This window comes from Leopardus geoffroyi, chromosome B1, assembly GCF_018350155.1.
Source record: "Leopardus geoffroyi isolate Oge1 chromosome B1, O.geoffroyi_Oge1_pat1.0, whole genome shotgun sequence".
NCBI classification, from domain to species: domain Eukaryota; kingdom Metazoa; phylum Chordata; class Mammalia; order Carnivora; family Felidae; genus Leopardus; species Leopardus geoffroyi.
In genome coordinates, this window is record NC_059327.1 from 200,851,422 (window position 1) to 200,871,744 (window position 20,323).

Below are 20,323 nucleotides of genomic sequence, written 5' to 3' on the forward strand. Positions count from 1 at the left end.
GGCTCCAGAGCCCGCGGAGAGGAAGGGCGGCACTGGCTACTGGCTTACGCCTTCCTCAGAAATTGTTCCTTCTCCTGCTCCCCTCCTGGCCCCCATCCACCCTGTACCCTAAGAGGGTGGGGCCTCCCTCCTGCCTCCTCACCGGGAAACCTTCTGGTCAGGCCAAGGACAGACCATCAAGCTCTGTCCCTCTTACGGCGCTGGCAGTATCCATGACAGTGTGACTGCCCCCCTGGAAGGCGGAGCCCCCCTCAAAGCAGGGCTGCCCCTCAGACCTCACTGTGTCCCCAGTCTCCGGTGGGCAGGGTCTTCTTAAGGAAAAGCTACACAAATATTAAACCACACACGGATATATGTTCCAAAAGGGCACAGATGAGAGAACCCGCAATCTGTTTGCCAAAGTCAGGAAACATCCCATCGAAGGACCCAGAGACTTGGCCCTTAACATATGAATAGGAGTTCTCCAGGCAGACAAGGGAGGGGAACATCTCCCCCAAAAACAACAAAAACAACAGTAACAAAACCACAGCACAGGGGGAGAAGCCGAAGGGTCAACACCTGTCCGGGGAACGCAGAGGTGGCACACTTAGCTGAGACAGCGTGGCAGGGACAGAGAGAGGCGGGCCAAGGAAGCGAGGATGTGAGGAACAGGTGAGGTCACAGGGGCAGCGGGAGCCAGGATGGTTTGTCAAGGAGGACAATGGCAATGATCACGTTTGTTGGGCCCACACTCTGACCCACTGAGGGGCCTCTCACCGTGAAAAGTCTGAAAATGAGAATTACCCCCATGCTCTGCAGAGATGCATTACAACCCACGTGCAAGAGCTCAACAACAAACACTTGGCAATCACCCACCTTCTGGAAGACTTTGCTCAGCAGCAGCAATCCGGGAAGTTGCCCCGCTGGACAAGCATCTGAGAAGGGTCCTGACCACCCATGCCATCCCCAAACCTGCCCCTCCTCCTTGTCCATCTGGGCTCATGGAAGTGCCACCCACCTGCCCAAGGTCCTGGAGGAGAAGCCAGCTCCCCCACAGACTCACCCCACACCAGCAGGTCACACAGAGTTCGTGGGGAGAGCCCCCCTCAGGTGCAGGGAGCCCCGGAGCCCCATGTGAGGGGCTGAGGCTGCCCCTGCCCTTTCAAGATCTCCTAATCTGGTCTGGCAGGCTGAAGCCATCAGACGGGACGAGAGTGTGTCCCACTCTGCCATCCAAGGAACCTCAGGCGGGGCAAGGGGTTCTCCCTGACCTTGGTAGAGAAGGAGCCGACCAGTTGAAGGAATGGCGTTCCTAGAGAGGGAACAGCACAAGCAAAGGCCAAGGACAGTGTGCCTGTGAGTGCGCGTGGAAGGGGTGGGGGTGGCGGAGCACCCGCGGTTAGACACAGTATCTCCGGAGTCTAAAGAGCCGGGCAGAGGCTGGCGGAGAGCCCAGGCCGGCCAAGCCATCAGGAGAAAGGCAGACTCCGGTGTGTGGGGAGGGGAGGTCGTGGGGAAGGGGGGGGGGGGGTGCTTCTATGGCAAAAGACTCCAGCCTGGCAAGCTGCCTCTATCAGGGATGACGAGGCCGGCTCCTCAAGAACCCGAAGCAGGGAGGGTGGAGTGATGGAGTGGGGGGGGGGCAGAGGGCTGGGGGCGAGGGCACGGCGCACTAACGCAGGCCCACAGGCCGGGGCTTGAACGCACGCGCCCAGGCAAGGTGCCCGGCCCCGCAGAGCCGATCCCTCTGCGCCATCTCCCGAGGCTGCGTGCGCCCAGGGCGCGCCGGCGGGGCAGCAGGGTGGGTACCAGCCTTTCTTCCCAGCGCTACAGCCTCCTCCCCGAACCCACGTGGGCGGAGCAGCGCGGGGGTGTGCGTGGCAGGGGCCTAGGCGGCGGGTGCTGTGCGCGCGGGGCGGGGGTGCAGGCAGGGCGGCCTCGCCCCCCACCCCGCCGCCTCCGGCCTCCAACCTCTGTGCCACCTCGGCCGGGACACGGGGGTACCCGGACCTACTCAGTGGGTAGGACACCGAGAGAACCGGCCGGCCACGCCCCCCGCGCCACTCCCTGGAGGCAGCCGGTGGGTCCCCCTCCCCCTCCTTGGCTCTTGAAAATGGGGGTGGCGTGAGGGAGATAGAGGCACTGGGGGCGGGACGGGGAGGGGGCCTACGGAGGGAGACGACGCAGAGTTCTCCTGCTGGGAGAGAGACGCTGCGGGGGGATTTGGGGGGGGATGGGGGATGGGAAGGGTGGGGGTCCACGGAGGTGAGACGCGAGAGCGTCAAGGGATCCGGAGGGGCGCGAGGGCTGGAGGAGGGGGAGGTGGGCGTTGGGCGGGGCGGCGCCGGTCACCGAGTCCCCTGCCGCCGGGTCCGCCCCTCGGTCGTGGGGTCCGCGGGTCCCCTTTGGCCAGCGCGCGCCTCCCGCCCCCCGGCGCACCTGTACCCACCTGCTCGGCGCTCAGGCCCGAGCCGGGCAGCAGCAGCGGACGTAGCCAGCGCAGCCCCGCGCCGCATCATCCGGCCGCCCCCTCCCCGCCCCGAGCTTACGCTGCCGCCGCCCCCGCCTTAAAAAGGACAAAACGGAACAGAAAAAGGCTGCGTGCAAAAAAAAAAAAAAAAAAAAAAAAAAAAAAAGGAAAGAAAGAAAATTCGTAAGCAGCAGCAAACGAGGAAGACGGGCAGATGCGCGCGCGGCTCGGCGGGGCGAGGGGCGAGGTGCGGCGGCGCCGGTGACCGCGCTCGGGGCAGCCGGCAGACGCGTGCCGCACGCTCCCGGCTGCAGCTCGGGCGACCACCCGGCGCCCGGCTCGCGGCGCGGCCCCGCCCCTCCCCGGGCCGCCCCTCCGATTGGCCCGTCCTCCTGCCAGTCAGAGGGAAGGCGCGGCACTCGCCCGCCCCCGCCCGGGGCCGAGGCCGGGAGGCGTTCGGCGGCAGCCGGAGGAGGTGCGGGGAGGCCTGAGCGTGCGCACTTGGCCCCGAGGCCCGCGCCGGGGAAGGGCCGGGGTCCCGCGGCTGAGCGCCCGGGCGAGGCGCAGGGCCGCCGCGCCGGGCGGGTGGGAGCCGCCCTGGGGAGGGGCTTGCCAGCTCCAGTTCGGGCTGAAGGCCCCGGGAAGCCCGTCCCTGCCCTCACCTGGGACGGTGGGCATCGAAGGCCATCGGCGGTCGGGGAAGACACGACCTGCGCCTTTGTACACACGGAACTCTCAGGGTCCCAGGTCCCAGGAAAGGAAGTGTTGAAGGTGACACGGCTAGCCAGAGGCAGAGCCAGGAGTCTCACGCCAGAGCCGACAGCCTTCACCGCGAGGCAAACCCGTGTCAGCAAAAAATAGTGGAACGAATAATGTGATGTCCAGCCTAGGCTTGAAGGAAGGGTAGGATTTCGTGAGGCAAAGATCCGTTCATTCAGTTCCGTTCCACAAATATTTAATTGGGCACCTACTATGTACCAGGGAGCCATTAAGATCTAGGGATACCGCAGTGAACAGACGGAAGGCCCTGCCCTCCCGGAGCTTATATTCTAGCAAAGAAAAGGAAGGCAGGAGCATTCACATAAGCATGAGAAAGCACCTTGATCGCAGGAAAGTGTGGCTTATTTGAGAATCTAAAAGAGGGGGGTGTCTCCGGGCTCCAGACAGGTGAGATGAATGGCCAAGAGGAGGGTGACCAGACAGGTAGAGGCCAGAGCTGTAGGGTCTCTGGCTATGGGAAAGAATTTGGAGTTTATCCTGAGGCCGTCTCACCAGGGAAAGTGGTCTGTGGGGACAACGTCAGAGTTACGTATTTGAAGTGTGCTGATCTGCTGTGTCTGAACCACCCCTCCGGACCACCCAAGAGGCACGTACCACCACTTTCTCCTCGCTAGGGATGAGGAGGCCCCGGGTCCCAGGATCCACAGCAGGTAGCAAGGTGGCAGCCAAGGGTCCAAACTTGTCCAGAACAGCCTTCCAGGTACCCTGAGACTCAAAGTTCGTGAGCCCAGACCTCAAAGTCGCAGGGAGGCGGGTTTCAGCTCACCAAGAGGACAAACGTTCTTCTCAGAGATGCCGCTCTCGAAGATGTGCTGAGCACCCATCCCCTCGACAGGCCGTCCACGTTTGAGGGTCTTGGGGAAGGGGTTCCTGCTGCGTTCCAGACGGGGAGCAGTCAGTGCCCACTCGCCTGCCTCTGCTGGGACCAAGCTGTTGGGGGTCGGGGGAGGGATCCCGGTTTGACCACTTACTAGCTGGTGACCTTAGGCAAGTGATTGGCCCTTGGCTTTCCTCAGTTTCCTCGTCTGTAAAATGGACCTTAAAACAGTGATAATCGGTGGGTTTGGGCGGGGATTAAATGACCTAATATATATGGATCTCTGCTACTTCCTGAAGGCCGCCATCATAAATTACCAGAGACCAGGGGCACCTGGGTGGCTCATTGGGTTAAGCGTCTGACTCTTGATCTTGGCTCAGGTCACGATCTCACAGTTTGTGAGTTCGAGCCCCGCACCAGGCACTGTGCTGATGGTGCAGAGCCTGCCTGGGATTCTGTCGCTCCTTCTCTCTGCCTCTCCCCTGCTTGTGCTCTGTCTCTCGAAATAAACTCAAAACAATTTTTAATAAAAATAAAAATACCACAGACCGGGAGGCTTGTAAGAACAGAAATGTGTGCTCTCGTAATATTATAGGGTAAAAGTCCCTAGTCCAGAAACTGTTAGGGGAAATTCTTTCCTGCCTTCTTCAGATGCTCCTGGGCTTGTGGCCACATCACTCAAATGTGGCTTCCCGTGACTGTGGCTGCCTCCTCTGTCCATGCCTCTTCTGTTTTAAAATTTTTTGGGAGAGAGAGAGCATAAGCAGGGGAGAGGCAGAGAGAGAGGGGAACAGAGGATCCCAAGTGGACTCTGTGCTGAGAGCAGAGAGCCTGATGCCGGGCTCGAACTCACAAACTGTGAGATCGTGACCTGAGCTGAAGTCAGACGCTCAACGAACTGAGCCACCCAGGTGCCCGCCATCTCCTCTTTTATGAAGATTCTCGTCAGTGGATTTAGGACCTACCGAGTTAATCCAGGATCATCTCACCTCAAGACCCTTAACTTAATCACATCTAATCACCCTTTTCCCAAGTAAGGCCACCCTCTCAGGTTCCAGGATGTTATTGTAAGTCACAGAATTATTAACGACGATTGTGATCATTCCTGAGGAGGGGGGAAAGGTGCGAAGCTAGCACGTCATGTGGAGCTTGGCGTGGTCTGAGGTCCGGGAGCCTTCCCTGAGGAAGTCAGCCCTGAGCCTCAGCTAGCTGCACAAAGAGGAAGTGAGACTATTCCAGGGATAGTGAACAGCAGTGTGAAGGTCCTGAGTTTGGACTTGACCTTCCGGTGGGAAGGGAGCCATCAGGAGTTCTGGAGGAAGGCCATGAGTGACCGGATTCAAGGAGGCCTGGTCAAGTACAGAAGGGCAAGGCAGGCCCCGCCAGCTCCATCAGGGATCCCACAGACACAGACAGGCACCCACTGCATAGGGATGCTCTGCCCAGGCAGCAGGGACATGGCAGGGAGACAGCTTGTCTCTGCCCCGTGGCTCATGGGTCAGTGGGAGAGACCACAGAGGAGCATTATGATGGGGTACCCTGACCATACGAGTGCCAGGGAAGGAGCTCCTGGGACCACTTCAGGGAGTCAGGAGGGGCTTCCTGAAGGAGGAGACATGTGCACTGCAGCTAGACAAAGAGGGAGGAAAGCAGGCCTTCCAGGCAGAGGGAACAGCATGTGCAGAGGGACCATAGAGGCACAAAGACTGAGACATGGATTCCAGGCCTGCTGCCCCGTAGGGAGCACACGAGGTTAAGAGGCTGGCAAGACCAGATCACAAGGAGCCTGAAAGCCTCACTGGGACTTCTGGTCATCAAGGAATTTGGAACAGGCCGTGACGCCCCTGGAGTTGGTTGGCAGCTCTGGCATCTGCATGGAGGCTGGGTGGGAAGGTGGAGGCAAGAGACCGTGGCGTTGGCTGAGACGAAGGAGGCTGAGGGTCAGAATCCGGGCAGTTTGACCCACGGTCCCAGGAGGACAGGTCAGAACCCTCTGAGCGGCACCCCCGCCCCCGACTAGGCTGATCCAACGTGTAAGACTTGCCTTCTGGGTGGTGAGCGGTGCTGGGGGAGGGGTACCCATGACAAGAGCAAACGCTGGTCAAGCTTGCTCCAAACAGGTACTGATGCAGGTACGCTGCGTGTACTAATTTAGTTAATCTGCACAACCACCCTAGGCACAGAGAGGTTAGGTAGCTTGCGCAGGGTCTCACAGCCAGGAGAGCCAGAATGCAATTGCTTCTGGGGAAAAATAAACCATCACATTGATAATAACGACTCGCGTTTACTGAGCACTTACCGTGTGCTGGGCACTGTCTGAGCTTCATAGAAATTAACCCATTTCAATCCCTCCCTCCTTATCCTTAGACACCGAGGAATGTAAAGGTTCAATAACTTGCCTCAGGGCACCAGCTCAGTGGCTGAGTTGGGGATCGGAACCAGCAGACCTGGCTTCCACAGTGGCCGACACCGCTCGGGCTCTCTGCATCTCCTGAGTAGCAGAAAACTACCCCACTGCTGGTAAGATGCCCTGAGGCAGGGGGCACAGCAAAACCAGTGCCAGGCGAGGGGCGGGGAGCTCTGTGTCCCTGGGACAAGTCCCATCAGCGCTCTGAGCCTAGGTCTCCTTCCTCCCTGTCGAATAGAAATGGTGCCACCACCCCCCCCCCACACACACACACACCTGCCAGACACTCTGGGACGTGAGTCCTGGTTCCACCGTTGGCCCCCAGTGCCACCATCCGAGTGATGGGAAGAATAGGACCTAGGGATGTGATCATGGCGCACCTGAAAGAGTGAGGCTATTTCGATGCGTGCGCTGAACACTGCTGGGATTCGTAGCAGAAAAGCTTCCCTCCCTCCGTGTCCCCGCAGGCGCTGTTACTCTCATTTTCTGGAAGAGACAAAGGAGACTCAGACAAAAGGATCTGGAAACTACAGCCAGGTCTCCGACCCCAAGCCCACGCTGCCATCAGCTCACGTTCGGATCCTAAAAGATGACGATGGGAATTCGGCTGAGCTCAACAGCCGCGTGATTCCATGTATAGAACTTTATCAAAACGACAGGATTATAGAAATAGAGGACTGATGCGTGGCACCAGGAGTTGGGGAGGGGGAGGGTGGTGGCCGTGTCTAGAAAGGGGTAGCGGGATGGCACTGGGTTCTACCCCGAGGGTACCCTGTGGCGGTGCACACGCCAGTCTACACGAGTGATAAAATCGCACAGAACTAAGTTCGCGCACACACGCACCCGCGTGAGCTCAGCTAGAGCCACGGAAATCTGATTGAGGTGGGTGGATCCCATCCACGTCGGTTGCCCTTGCCCGGTTTGCGATGTTGTAACTATACGTTTGCAAGGTGTTACCTTTGAGGGAAACCGGGTGAAGGGTATACTGGCTCGTTATTGTTTCTTACACGTGAGCGTCCAGTGATCTCGATACAAAAAGTTTATTTTTTAAAGAAACAGGATGATCACGAAGGTAGCTGCCCAAGGAGTCTCCTGCACAGGACAGGGCTTTGCCCCCGGGGTGGGCACCGAGGGCCTGAGGATTTCCCTCCAGAAACAAGGTGGATCAGCCATGAGGGGCGGGAGGCCGGGCAGAGTGTCTAAGTTCTGCATCCCTTTCCGTGCCGGGGAGTCCGGCCTCCTGGGACGCATCTTCTCCTCTACACCATTCAAGGAAAACAGCTTTCTGTGGGCTATTTCTGGTTCTATGAATAATGCATGCTTATTGTAAAGAATTCAAATAGTGCAGGCGGATATAAAGGAGACAACAAAGGTCACCTTGAATCTCGCCACACCGGGGTGACCCCCGAGAGCCTTCGGGTGACCAGGCCTCCGTGCCTCTCCCGTGTGCAGATACGTTCGCATGAATGGGCGTAATAGAAACACGATGGTTTTGTTCTGGACGCTTCCCCCTCCCCATTTCCACAGCACATCCCCCATGAGGTGGCTCCTGATAACCCCCTGGCTTACCTTCTCCCATATGTTTCTCCACAAACACACATAAGTATATGCTACGTACCTACACGCGTGCATTCACACACATACACGCACCCACGCACTGGGGGTCAGTGTCTTACAAAAAGAATCCCTCCTAATCACATTTAACTGTTCTTACTTTTCAGGCTCACCAACACCTGCTGAAAGCCGTGCTAGCTTCTTCAGGGAAGTCGCCTCATTCTTTTGAAAGGCTGATGACATCCCATGATGTGTGCCTTCTCCCTGCCCTTGCCGGCTAAGAACAATGGGCAGGAAATATCCTGGTCAGTGTCAGTATTTTTCTTCCCACAGACTGGATTCCCAGGAGTGGAGTTACTGGTTTGAAGACCTAAACGTTTATTTTAAGAGATGCTGACAGATTCCCTTCCCAAGATTCTGTGACACCTGACCCTTCTGCCTCAATGCACACAGTTCCCACCATCAACCGATGCCAGGGCATGCTGTAAACGTTGCCATCCTGATGAGTGCGAAGTGATCTGTCCTTGTGACTTTAGTTTGCATTTCCCTGCCTACTGGGGAATCGGGGAGAACTTGAATATATGTTTGACTTTAGAGGTGCTCTTTTGAGAATTGGCTTCTTACCCTTTGTCCATTTTTAGTTGGGGCTTTTGCTTTTGTCCTTTGGGCGGGGGCAGGGGGGGAGTGTTTCCAGGTTTTTTTTTTAAATTTTGATTGAAGTATAGTTGACATATTATTTTTGAGAGAGAGAGAGAGACAGAGTGTGAGTGGGGGAGGGGCAGAGAGAGGGAGACACAGAATGTGAAGCAGGCTCCAGGCTCCGAGCTGTCCGCACAGAGCCCGACGCGGGGCTCGAACCCACGAACGGTGAGATCATGACCTGAGCTGAAATCAAGAGTCCCACGCTTAATCATCTGAGCCACCCAGGCGCCCCCGCCTCTTCACCTATCTCTTCCACCACCCCGCTCCCTCCCCTCTGGAAACTGTGTTTTTCAAACCATGTTTATCATCAGGATCGTTCTCCGTACTTACGAGCTGCTCTCTTTCGTCCATTTTTAAGTGTTCTCAGCAGAGCGGATACTCCTCTGCTGGTTCTCGGGGTTCAAGCACTTTTTCCAGACCTTTCTTGCATCTCTTGACTTTGCTCGTGGCATCTGTTGCCACGTTATATAGCCAAGTATGTAGCCAGACCCTCTCGCTTTCTTTTTCTTTTTAATACAGCTTCTGCCTTTCGTTCTTGGTTAGATTGGTCTCCATGGCACCTAGAGCCCGCTGTAGCCTAGATTTTCGTTCAAGAAAGCTCGGACAGCTATCATTCATTGTTGATTCACAAAAAATAAAAACGTGATCTGCCTGGGAAGCGTGACCTTACAAAATACGTTTAAGGAGACCAATTTCCAACTATTACAAAATGTTTTGAGTATGAAATATTTCGAGAATGCCAAGTAATATATATATAACATATGTATTTTTCCAAAGCCCAGTAAGGGGGTTTCCAAAAATGTCAGTTGCGTCTCTATACTGCCTAAAAAAAAAAGGGGGGGGGGCACATGCACACAAAAATACAGTGAAATTCTGTCTGCACCGGTAACCCCACAGGGACCTGAGCGAGCTTTGGGTGATGGTAGCCCCTGCACACGGTAAGAAATGTTAGTGGCCCTTTATCCTTAGAATAGGGGCTCGACAGGGGACAGGACTCCGCCAGTAACTGTTAAATCAGAATTTGTGTTCCCATCAGATTCATTACTTCAAGGTTTTGCTAGATTCAAAGAATAAAAGATGATAGGCGCACCCTGGGTGGCTCAGTCGGTCAAGCGTCCACCTTCGGCTCAGGTCATGATCTCGAGGCTTGTGAGTTCGAGCCCCGTGTTGGGCTCTGTGCTGACAGCATGGAGCCTGCTTGGGATTCTCTCTCTCTCCTTCTCTCCCTGCCCTTACCCCGCTCACATTCTCTCTCTCCCCCCTCCCCTCAAAATAAATACAATCAAAAAATAAAATAAATTTTAAAAACTATCAAATAAACATTCCTGTATCCTCCATTCAACCTAAGAAATAGGACATGAGTCTTGTCCTATGTGCCTGTGCCCAACTGGTAACCGTGTTTCTCAAATGTGTTTTATCTTTTCCCTGATTTCCTATGCGTGGTTGCAGGGTGTCATATCTCTCTCTATTCTCCCATATTTTTCTTCTTATCTCACATTGAGTTTTAAAAATTTTTTTTTCAAGGTTTATTTATTTTTGGGACAGAGAGAGACAGAGCATGAACGGGGGAGGGGCAGAGAGAGAGGGAGACACAGAATCGGAAACAGGCTCCAGGCTCCGAGCCATCAGCCCAGAGCCTGACGCGGGGCTCGAACTCACGGACCGCGAGATCGTGACCTGGCTGAAGTCGGACGCTCAACCGACTGTGCCACCCAGGCGCCCCTCACATTGAGTTTTAAAAATGCATCCACTTTGAAACGAATAGACATTCTGGCAATTTTTTAAAAAAAAATGTAAACAGCGCAACCACAGACATCTGCATTCATACCTCCCGATGCGCGTAGATAAGAGGTTTGTCCATCAGGATCTCTCGACAGCAGTGCTGTTGACATTTTGGGTGGGATAATTCTTTGTCGAGGGGGCTGTCCCTGGCTTCCACCCGCCAGATGCCATTCGCACCCTCCTCCCAGACGTGACAGCGGAATGTCTCCAGATCACGTCAAATGTCCCCCCTAGAGGTACCATTCTGGAGTTCACACTGCTGGACTGGAATTGCTAAAAGGCATGGGGCGTGAACGTCTCCAACTCTACAAGATGTTGCCAAACAGTGGTCCAAAATGTTCATGCCAATTTAGTATCCAACCAACGGTCCCTGAGAAACCCAGTTCCTCTCTGTCTTTGCCCACCTGCGGTCTTGGCTGGATGTTTGCCAACCTGGTGAGAGTGAACTGGTGTCTCCGAGCAATGTAATGTGTGAATTTCTCTGACAGAAGCTCTTTGTATGTGTTTGGCTTTTCATACTTTCTCTCCGTGAACGTGGCCTTTTCATGTATCCCGCCCATTTTTCTTTTGGGTTGTCTTTTCCTATTGCTTTTCGGGGATACTTTATATTTTCTGGATACTGATGTTTTGTTGGGCAAATGTTCTGCACATACTTCCATTCAGTTAAGGGCTTACCGTCTTATATTATTGTAGTTTCCTTTATAATATTGTATTTCTATTATTGTAGCATTCTATTGGGTGAGTAGAAATATTAACTTTAGGGGCACCTGGTTCGCTCAGTCAGTTAAGCGTCTGATTCTTGATATCAGCTCAGGTCAGGATCTCACGGTCTCCTTGCTTGGGATTCTCTCTCTCCCTCTGTCTCTCTGCCCCTCCCCCTTCATGTGCATGCTATCTCTCTCCCTCTCTCTCTCTCTCTCTCTCTCTCTCTCAAAATAAATAAATTTAAAAATATATATTAATTTTAGGGGTGTCTGGGTGGCTCAGTCGGTTAAGCATCCAACTTCAGCTCAGATCATGAACTCGTGGTTCATGAGTTCGAGCCCCACGTTGGGCTCTGTGCTGACAGCTCAGAGCCTGGAGCCTGCTTCGGATTCTGCGTCTCCAGCTCTCTCTTCCCCCTCCCTGCTTGCACTCTGTCTCTCTGTATCTAAAAAAAAAAAAAATGAATAAAGCATTAAAATTTTTAATATTAATTATAATATAGTCCCTGTTTTCAGTATTTTCCTTTAGGATCTGTGCTTTTTGTGTTTTAAGAAATCCTTCCTTATCTAGAGTCCTTAAGAATATTCTCTTATATTCCCTTCTGCATGTTTTAAAGTTTTACTTTAAGTTTTGTTTTAAGTTTTACTTTGAGACTAAGGCCTCTGCTGTTGACTTTTATGGGCAGTGAGAGCAAGAGGTCCTGTTTTATTTTTTCCCCTCTCGTGGGGATAGCCGGTTGTCCAAGCATCGCTTATGTAAAACCCCTTCCTTTCTCACAGGGGCTACAGTATCACGTATGACATGTCTGTTTCTTTTGTCTATTTGTCTGTTTCTGTGTCAATATCATGCTGTCATAACTACTTTAGCATTATAGTAAGTCATTTGTTTGAGAGAGAGAGAGAGACAACCAGCTCAGGAGAGGGGGAGGGGCAGAGGGAGAGAGAGAGAGAGAGTGAGTGAGAGAGAGAGAGAATCTCAAGCAGGCTCCATGCTGCCGGCACAGAGCCCAACACAGGGCTTGATCTCACAACCCTGGGATCATGACCCGAGCTGAAAACAAGAGTCGGACACTCAACCGACTGAGCCACCCGGGCGCCCCTATACTAAGTCCTGATATTTGCCAAATCAAGTCCTCCCCGCCTGGCCATCTTCTTTAGGGACATTGAAGCTGTTGTTAGCCCTTTGTTCTCCATATCCACTCTGGAATTAGAAAGGCAAATTTTGCAAAGAACCTTATTGGGATTTTGATCAGAACTGCATTAAATCGATCACACAACTGGGAGAGACATGATGTGTCCTATTGAGTCCTCCACTGATGAATCCCTCTACTCACGTAGCTCTTGTTAAACATCTTTCACTATGGAGTTAAGATTCTCTGTATAAAGATCCCGCCTATTTGTCAATAAATGCATTTCTCATTTTATTTTGCTCCCGTAAATGGTATCTTTATTAAAACTATAACAGCTCTTGGGGCGCCTGGGTGGCTCAGTCGGTTGAGCGTCCGACTTCGGCTCAGGTCATGATCTCGCGGTCCGTGAGTTCAAGCCCCACGGCGGGCTCTGTGCTGACGGCTCGGAGCCTGGAGCCTGCTTCGGATTCTGTGTCTCCCTCTCTCTCTCTGCCCCTCCCCGCTTGTGCTCTGTCTCTCTCTCTGTATCAAAAATAAATAAAACATTTAAAAAGTTTTTTAAAAACTGTAACAGTTCTTTATGTGACAGGTACAATATTCTGTATACGTTCATTAAGTAAAGCTAATTAGTTGTGTTGCTCAAATGTCCTCTATCCTTACCAGCTGTCTTTTTTTTTTTTTTTTACAAGCTGGTCTATCAATTATTAAGTGCTGACACTTCACACTCGTTTGGATGGCTACTATCCAGAAGAAGCAGAAAATAATAAGTGCCGGTGAGGATGTGAGGAACATCGGTGCAGTGTCGCTGCGAATGTAAAATGGTACGGCCGCTGTGGAAGATGCTCTGGGGATGTCTCAAAAAATTAAACAGAGAATCACCGTGTGATGCAGTAAGATTCCTGAGTCCGCCCCCGAAAGAAACGAAAGCAGGGACTTGAACAGGTATTTGTACACTGAGGTTCACCATCAGCGTTAATCGCAGCCTTAATCGCAGTGTCCATCAGGAGATGAACGGATATATCGTACGTGATGGATGCACACACACACGCACACACACACACACGCACACACACGGGAATATTATTCACTCTTAAAAAGGAAGGCAATCCCGGCACCTGCCACCACATGGGTGACACTATGCTGAGTGAGACAGACCAGTCACAGAGGCGATGACCCCCCTTACATGAATACTAGCGTCGCCGGATTCACAGAGACAGAAGGCAGAGTGGCGAGTGGGTGCCAGGGGCTGGGGACGGTGGAAAATGGGGAGTGGGCGTTTCATGGGGACAGAGTGCCAGTTCGGGAAGAGGAAGAAGTTCCAGAGATGCACGATGGGGACGGCGGCACCACGGTGTGAATGTGCCGAATGCCACCACACTGTACATTTTAAGTGGTTAGGATGCTAAACTTGACGCGATGCATATTTTCTCACAACAGAGAAAATGTTGCATCGACGCGTGTCAGAATGTCCCCGCTGAGATAGCGGATTTGTCGCTTTCTTCTTCTGGTTCCGTCTTTTTGCTTCCTGCGAAATGTGTGCAGTTCTAGAAGTGTGGCCTCTTCCTGGCGAATTTAGTACTGGGTGGCCGTCTTCTTTACCCCAATGATGATCTGATCTAAATTTTATTTGGTCCACTGGTGAAAGCTACCGCAGCCTTCCATAGCTTGGTAAATCCTTCCACCCTCCTGCGTCTTCTTCACACTTGAGATGCATCCCAAGCAAAGAGCATATAGTTCGTTGGGTTTTGTACCGTTGCCAGTCCAATAACTGTCTGAGCCTGCCCGCCGGCTTGTTCGTCTACACGGACTGCGACCCCCAGTGTTTTGGGAGCTATTTCTGATCTTGCGTTTTTACTCGTCTTACTTTTCCTTGCTTCTCCTTTTTCTCCATTTGTGCTCGTTTTTGCGATTGCCTGAGCCTTTGGTCATATTCCATTTCCCGCCATTTGAAAGCTACATAATTTCCGTATTTTCAGCGATTGACCTAGAAATTTTACCACATTTATCTTACAAAGCTCTAATTAATCCATATCTCAGCCATCGCCTCCAGCAATAAATGCTTTGGCCTTGATCACTGCTCTCCCAGGTTACAAGGTTGCTGTTCAGTACTGTAGTCCTAGCTTCTGGGTTTCTTTTGTTTAACCTTATAAAGTAAACATCACTCATTTTATAGACCCAGTATGTGTTACCATTCAGTTTTAAATATTTTGTCTCCAATCAATCCCTTGATTTCTTCTTTGACTGATGTATTAATTAGAAACCTGTTGCTTGGGGCACCTGGGTGGCTCAGTCGGTTGAGTGTACAACTCTTGGTTTCAGCTCAGGTCATGATCTCACGGTTTTGTGAGTTCAAGCCCTGCATCGGGCTCTGTGCACTGACTCAGGGGAGCCTGCTGGGGATTCTCTGTCTCCCACTCTCTCTCTCTCTCCGCCCCTTCCCCGCTCATGCTCTCTGGCTCTCTCAAAATAAATAAATAAACTTAAAAAGCCAAATGTATTGCTTAATTTCCTCATATTTGGGGGATTATCCGGACATCTTATTGTTACTAAATTATAATGTAACCCTTCTGTTAGCAGAAAACATACTCTGTATGGTTTGGGTTCTCTTCGATTTGAAACATATTTTATGGTTTGGCACATGCTCAGTCTTGGTGAATTTTCCACTTGCGCTTGAAAACATGCAAGTTTTACTATTATTGGGGAGGGGATTCTGTAATGTTAATTAGGTCAGAATCATTGATGGAGCTTTCCAGATCTTAAACACCTACTGGTTTTCATCTCCTTTTTCTACCAATTACTGAGAGAGTGAGTGATGTCAAAAAATCTGAAACTATAGGGGTTCCTGGGTGGCTCGGCTGGTTATGGATCCGACTCTTGGTTTCAGCTCAGGTCATGATCTCACGGTTCACAGGTTCGAGCCCCACATCAGGCTCTGTGCTAACAGTGCGGAGCCTGCTTGGGATTCTCTCTCTCTCTTCCTGGCTCTCTCTCTCTCTTTTTCTCTCTCTCAAAATAAGTAGATGAACCTTTAAAGAAAATATGTTAACAATCTGCAACTATAATTATGAATTTGTCTATTTCTCCTGACCACGGTGCCATTCAGCTAACACGGGCTACCTCACACAGCCTTCCTCTGTTCTTTCGCCTACGTTTCTTATAAATTCACAAGTGCAGTATAGTCGCTTTTGCTTAAAACTGCCCATTATACTTCTATAACGGCTTTAGTCAGGTGAAATGAGTCGAGAATAAACTGCACCTGTATATAAAACGCAGAGAAGCGTTATACACCCGTGTAACCATCGGCCCAGTCAAGACAATGAGCACATCCGTCCCCCTGAAGGTTTCCTGGAGCCCCTTTGCGACCCCTCCCTCCTGCCTCTTCCCCCTCCCCCCGCCCCCACCCGGTCCTCATCCCTGGCATTCTCCTTGGACTCGATTCACCAGGCACAGGTATTTTGAGATTCGTCCAGGTCGTTGCAGGTGCCAGGAATATTGCTTTATCTCTCAGGGACACCCCGTTTCATGGAAGGACCACAGTTCCTTTATGTTAATGGCCATTTGGAATGTTTCCAGTTTGGGGCTGTTACAAACAAAGCTGTTGTAAACCCTTGTGTATAAGTCTTTGTGTGGATGCATGCCCTCATTTCTTGGGGACTCATTCCTAAGAATGCGATGTCCAGATCCTGTGGACATACATGTTTAACCTAGAAAGTTTATGCTTTCTAACGTGGCCGTACCACATTCCATCCCCGCCCCCACCCCCAGCAGGATGTCAAGTGTCCAGTGCTCCCATATCCTCGCCAAAACCTGGGGCGGTCTGCCTTTTTTAAGGTTAGACATCCTCACAGGTGTGGAGTAGCAGGCCACCGAACTTTCCGTGTTTATTATGAGCTCATATACGGCACAAGGTGATAGGCCTGGATGGAAGAGATTTTTCTCCGCAGGGCATTTGCATGTACTTCTTCTAGGCTCCAGGGGGCGCTACTAAACTGTAACTATTGCAATTTCTTTTGATGGGTAAGTTTTCTTACCTCCTGGGCGGGGCAGATTTGCTCCTCAGACACACGTGGGAGCAGTCCTCTCCGTACAGGGTCTCTGGAGAGACTATTTATTTACATCACGTTCGGTTTTACCACGAGAGGCAGCCGATATGGGAAGGTTTGTTCATTGGTCCGTGGCACCAGCATGAGACCCTCGAACTTGAAGCTCCTGTTGTGGGTGGTTGTACCCGGTGGAGGCCAGACTTCCGGGTTCACACACTGATTTGGGCTGGCTAGTCCTCTTTTTATGGGGAGGCGTGGTCTTTGGGTATTCCCCCGGATTTCCCCGTACATTCAGCAGGGCATTTTAAGTATGCTGGGAATAGTCCCGCGTCTCAATATTTTCATCTGAGAAGGTATTGCTGTTGAGTGGGTCTGTCCGAGCACGCTTTGGGGATCCCAAAGTCTCCTTGTGTGATTTCTACTGTTTTCTTGGCTCATTTAGGTCTTTAGTCCATCTGGAGTTTCCTTTTGTATTTGTTGTTAGATTGGACTCTATTCCCTTTTTAGGTGGCTGGTCAGTTCTCCGAAGTATTAATTAATAACTCATTCTTGTTCATTGAATTGAACTGTTATGTCGGTCACGGATTAACCTAATACATATTCTGGATTTGATTTGGGTTCTGTCTTCTGTCCTGCCCATGCATGTGTCATCCCTCTATCAATACCTCACTGATTCAATTCCGGTGGCATCCGTCTATCAACGCCTCACTGATTCAATTCCTCACTGATTCAGTACCTCACTGATTCAATTCCGTCTGGCACGTTCTTCTATTTCATAATTTGCCTGGCCAATCTCAAGGATTAATGTTAGGGGAAAAGGTTTTACTCATTTTCGTAAGGAGGGGATCTCATTGTGTATTTGCTACACTTAATTGGACTGAATTGAGGGGCTGCGTGGGGAGGTAGAAGCAGCTTCACTTAGGCAAGCTGTTTCCTCCACCGAGCAGAGAGGGGACGGCATCTAGATCTCTGGGCTCCTGTCCTGCCGGGAGTCCCAGCCCATGTTGGCTCAGCCCTGGGGCTTCCCTGTGAGCATGAGGCAGCACCAGTGATAAGAGCAGCTGTATGCCTTTGGTGCATCACACACCCCGGCATGGTACTCAGCAATCCTGTACATGCACGCCTCCAACATTTCATTTAATCCCCAGGCATTCGTGTGATGCTATTAATGCTACCTCTATTCTGTAAGGGAAGAAACTGAGCAACAGAGAGTTTTCCTGACTTTTTATTTGTTGAAGCCCTTGGTTGGTTAAAAAAAAAAAACAAACCGAAACAAAACAGAAACGTGGGAATGGAGTGGGGAGCTTTGCAGAGTAGGAAAAGACCAAATTATATTGTCACACAATTATTGTTTATCACCCTTGATATGTGCAGAAGGCCTCCGAAATAAGAGCAGACGTATTTATTGAGTGCCTCTGATGTACTTTAGGAGTACTCTTTGATCCCACACCTGGGCATAATAATATGCATTATTATTATCCCCCCTTAACAGATGAAGAGATTCAGGCCCAGAGAGGTGAGGAAACCAGCCCGAGGTTACCCAGCAGAAGTAGGCTGATGAACAGACCGTCTGGCTCTAGAGGCTGTGCCGTCCCGTAGGCAACCTCAAAATTACCCACAGAGGGTATGTGCGGCCCCCGATCGCCTTCGTGTCACCTGCCACAAACCAGAAGGGAATACGCGATCGAGCTGTGCTGCCATTAGGAGAGGCGGAGCTCGTGGCTATCTTTATATGTTTGGAATTATCTTTGAAATTATATTTTGAAAAAAAAAAATGTTTACTTAAGGCACCAATGGGTTCACAGGTGGTTGGCTTCGAGGTGCGGGATTCCGGGAGACGGGTTGCTCTGAATGTCCTACTTTCGCCACAGTGATGATGCGTCTGTATTCTTGCGCGATTTAGCGATATTGAAAGACAGACTTCAAAGATGACCGTCGCTGATTGGCTCTTTCTCGCCAACTGGGCGCGCGTATATAACTGCGGGGCGGGAGGCGGGACCCCGTCCGGAGCAGAGGGGAGGGGCTCGCCCGGCCCGCCGCCCCGCCCCCCGCCCGCCTTCTGACCCCGCCCAGTCCGCGGCTGCCGGGAAAGCCCGGAGCCCGGGGCGCCCTGCGCGGCTGGGACTCTCGCCCTGCTCGCCCGCCCAGGCCCCTGGCAGCGCGAAGCGGTTCCCAGCTGACAGAGCCCGCGCCCCGGGGACCCTCAGCGGCGGCGCGGAGCGGCGGGACGCCGGGGGCCGGGGGCCAGGGGGTGGGGATCCAGAGCTGCGGGCGCGGGGCCGCGTCCCGGGCGACCCGCGGCGGGACAGCGGCCAGGCTGCGGGTCAGTGGCTGAACTTGCGCCCCTCCCCGTCGCGCGCGCCCCGCTGCCCGGGAGTGCGGAGGTCGTCCCCGGGGCGGGGTGGGCGCGCTCCGGTGCGGCCCGGCCCCGCGGGCCCAGGCCCTGGCACGTGACCCGGCCCGCGCCCCTCCCGGTCCGCTCCGCGCGCGTGCCCGGGCGCGGGGGCCAGGCGGGTTCTCCGCCGCCTGGGTCCGGCGCTGTCCGCGGCCGCCGGTGCCGAAGCGGGTGCGGCCCCGGCTCCGGAGCTGGCCTGCCATCCGGGCGGCCGGGGACGGTCTTGGGCGCTGCTTGGGGCAGACGGGTGCGAGCGGTCAGCGGGAGACCTGGTCTTGAGAGCAGTTGCGTTGGGGGCGCTCGGCCCGGCTCCAGCTTGGACTCGGCGAACCCGTGCTCACCTGTCCGGTGTACGCCCAAGGCGCCCCCGAAGGGGGGCGGCGGGGGATTGTCCCATCTCCACAGTGAGAAACCCAAGGTGTTCAGCAACCCGATCTCGGCCCCGCGGGTCGTTAAGGACGTCACCAGGATTGGAACCCGGTTCGGTGGGTGCTAGAGCTTGTTGCCAAGCGCGCAGATGTTGAAATGGAGGCGGGAGAGGTTCAGGTCTTTGTCCCGAGGCTCCCATCTCCCATAATCAAGGTGAGAGTACTGGGCAAAGCAACCACCATGGTTTTTGCCCTCCAGGGAACTAAGACTTGGTGTTGACCAAGAGCTCGCATAGGCTGAGCTGTCACCCACCGCTGTTTCTGCAGCCTCTGCCTGGACCCTGGCACTCCGTCCGACCCCGGTACTTATGTCTGTCCCCTAAGCGAATGAATCAGCTGAGGGCTGGCTGACTCCCAAATAGGGTCCTGTCTGCGGCTGGCTGTGCTGGACCTTTGGAGGGGGGCCGAGGCAGGGGAGATTCGGGGCTGGGCCCAGCAAGGTGAGGCTGTCTAAAGTCAGGCTGTACTGGAGGGGAGAGGATTTCTGTTTGTTGGGGAGGTAGAAGGGGAGGCAGCCCACAGTGGAGGGTCTCTTCTGCCCCTGCCCTGCTGTGGACATACAGGAGGGTCATTGGCCTGCCTGAACATCTTTTTCTACCTGTGGATGTCACCGTGGTGATGAGTTATGCCAAAGATTAAACGGGATAATACACTTAAAGGGTCTGATCGTCATCCACGTCGACTCTCCCTCTCAGTGTCGTTTATATCCGTTGGATGAATGTGGGGCCGGGGGAGCGTGAAGGCCCAGCCTCCTGGAGCCTCAAATGACAGGCCAGGGGACCCGGACTTCATGCCCAAGTCAAGGGAGCCATAGAGGATGTGAGCAGAGAGGGAGGTGGGACTGTCATCTCCAGGCCCAGAGGCAGGGATCTCTGTGAAGAGGGTGAGTCTGACGCTGTTGGTAGGTGCGGAATGGGTGCGGCACCACAGAAGGGATGGTGCCCACCGGGGTCTGTCTGGTCCACGTGGACCACAAATCCCCATGCCCTTTGACCCAACAACCCAATTCCTAGATAGCCCACCGCATGCATGGAGCGCCATGTGTGCAAAGACCGGGAATAACCTGCACCTGCTACCAGGGGCTGCTAAACGCACAGTGGCCCGCCCACACTGCGAACAGGGTGCAGCTTTC

General features: G+C 53.2%; 1 protein-coding gene and 1 long non-coding RNA gene across 8 annotated transcripts in view; one reads left to right on the plus strand and one right to left on the minus strand.

Annotated features, from left to right (window-relative positions):
* The window catches only part of JAKMIP1 (janus kinase and microtubule interacting protein 1), a 137,043-nt gene extending 134,268 nt beyond the window's left edge, over nucleotides 1-2,775 (minus strand). For 4 of the 7 annotated variants that reach the window (XM_045474607.1, XM_045474613.1, XM_045474606.1 and 1 more), the window contains exon 1: nucleotides 2,429-2,775. The gene's annotated coding sequence lies outside the window, so the exon portion shown is untranslated. The remainder of the gene's footprint in view (nucleotides 1-2,428) is intronic. The other 3 variants (XM_045474610.1, XM_045474611.1, XM_045474614.1) reach the window with 2 other exon arrangements.
* Nucleotides 1,847-8,608, plus strand: LOC123596201. The gene is made up of 5 exons (XR_006711593.1): nucleotides 1,847-2,059; nucleotides 6,414-6,566; nucleotides 6,921-7,335; nucleotides 8,175-8,312; nucleotides 8,398-8,608. It is a non-coding gene; the product is annotated as an uncharacterized LOC123596201 (long non-coding RNA).
* Nucleotides 8,609-20,323: the final 11,715 nt, after the last annotated feature.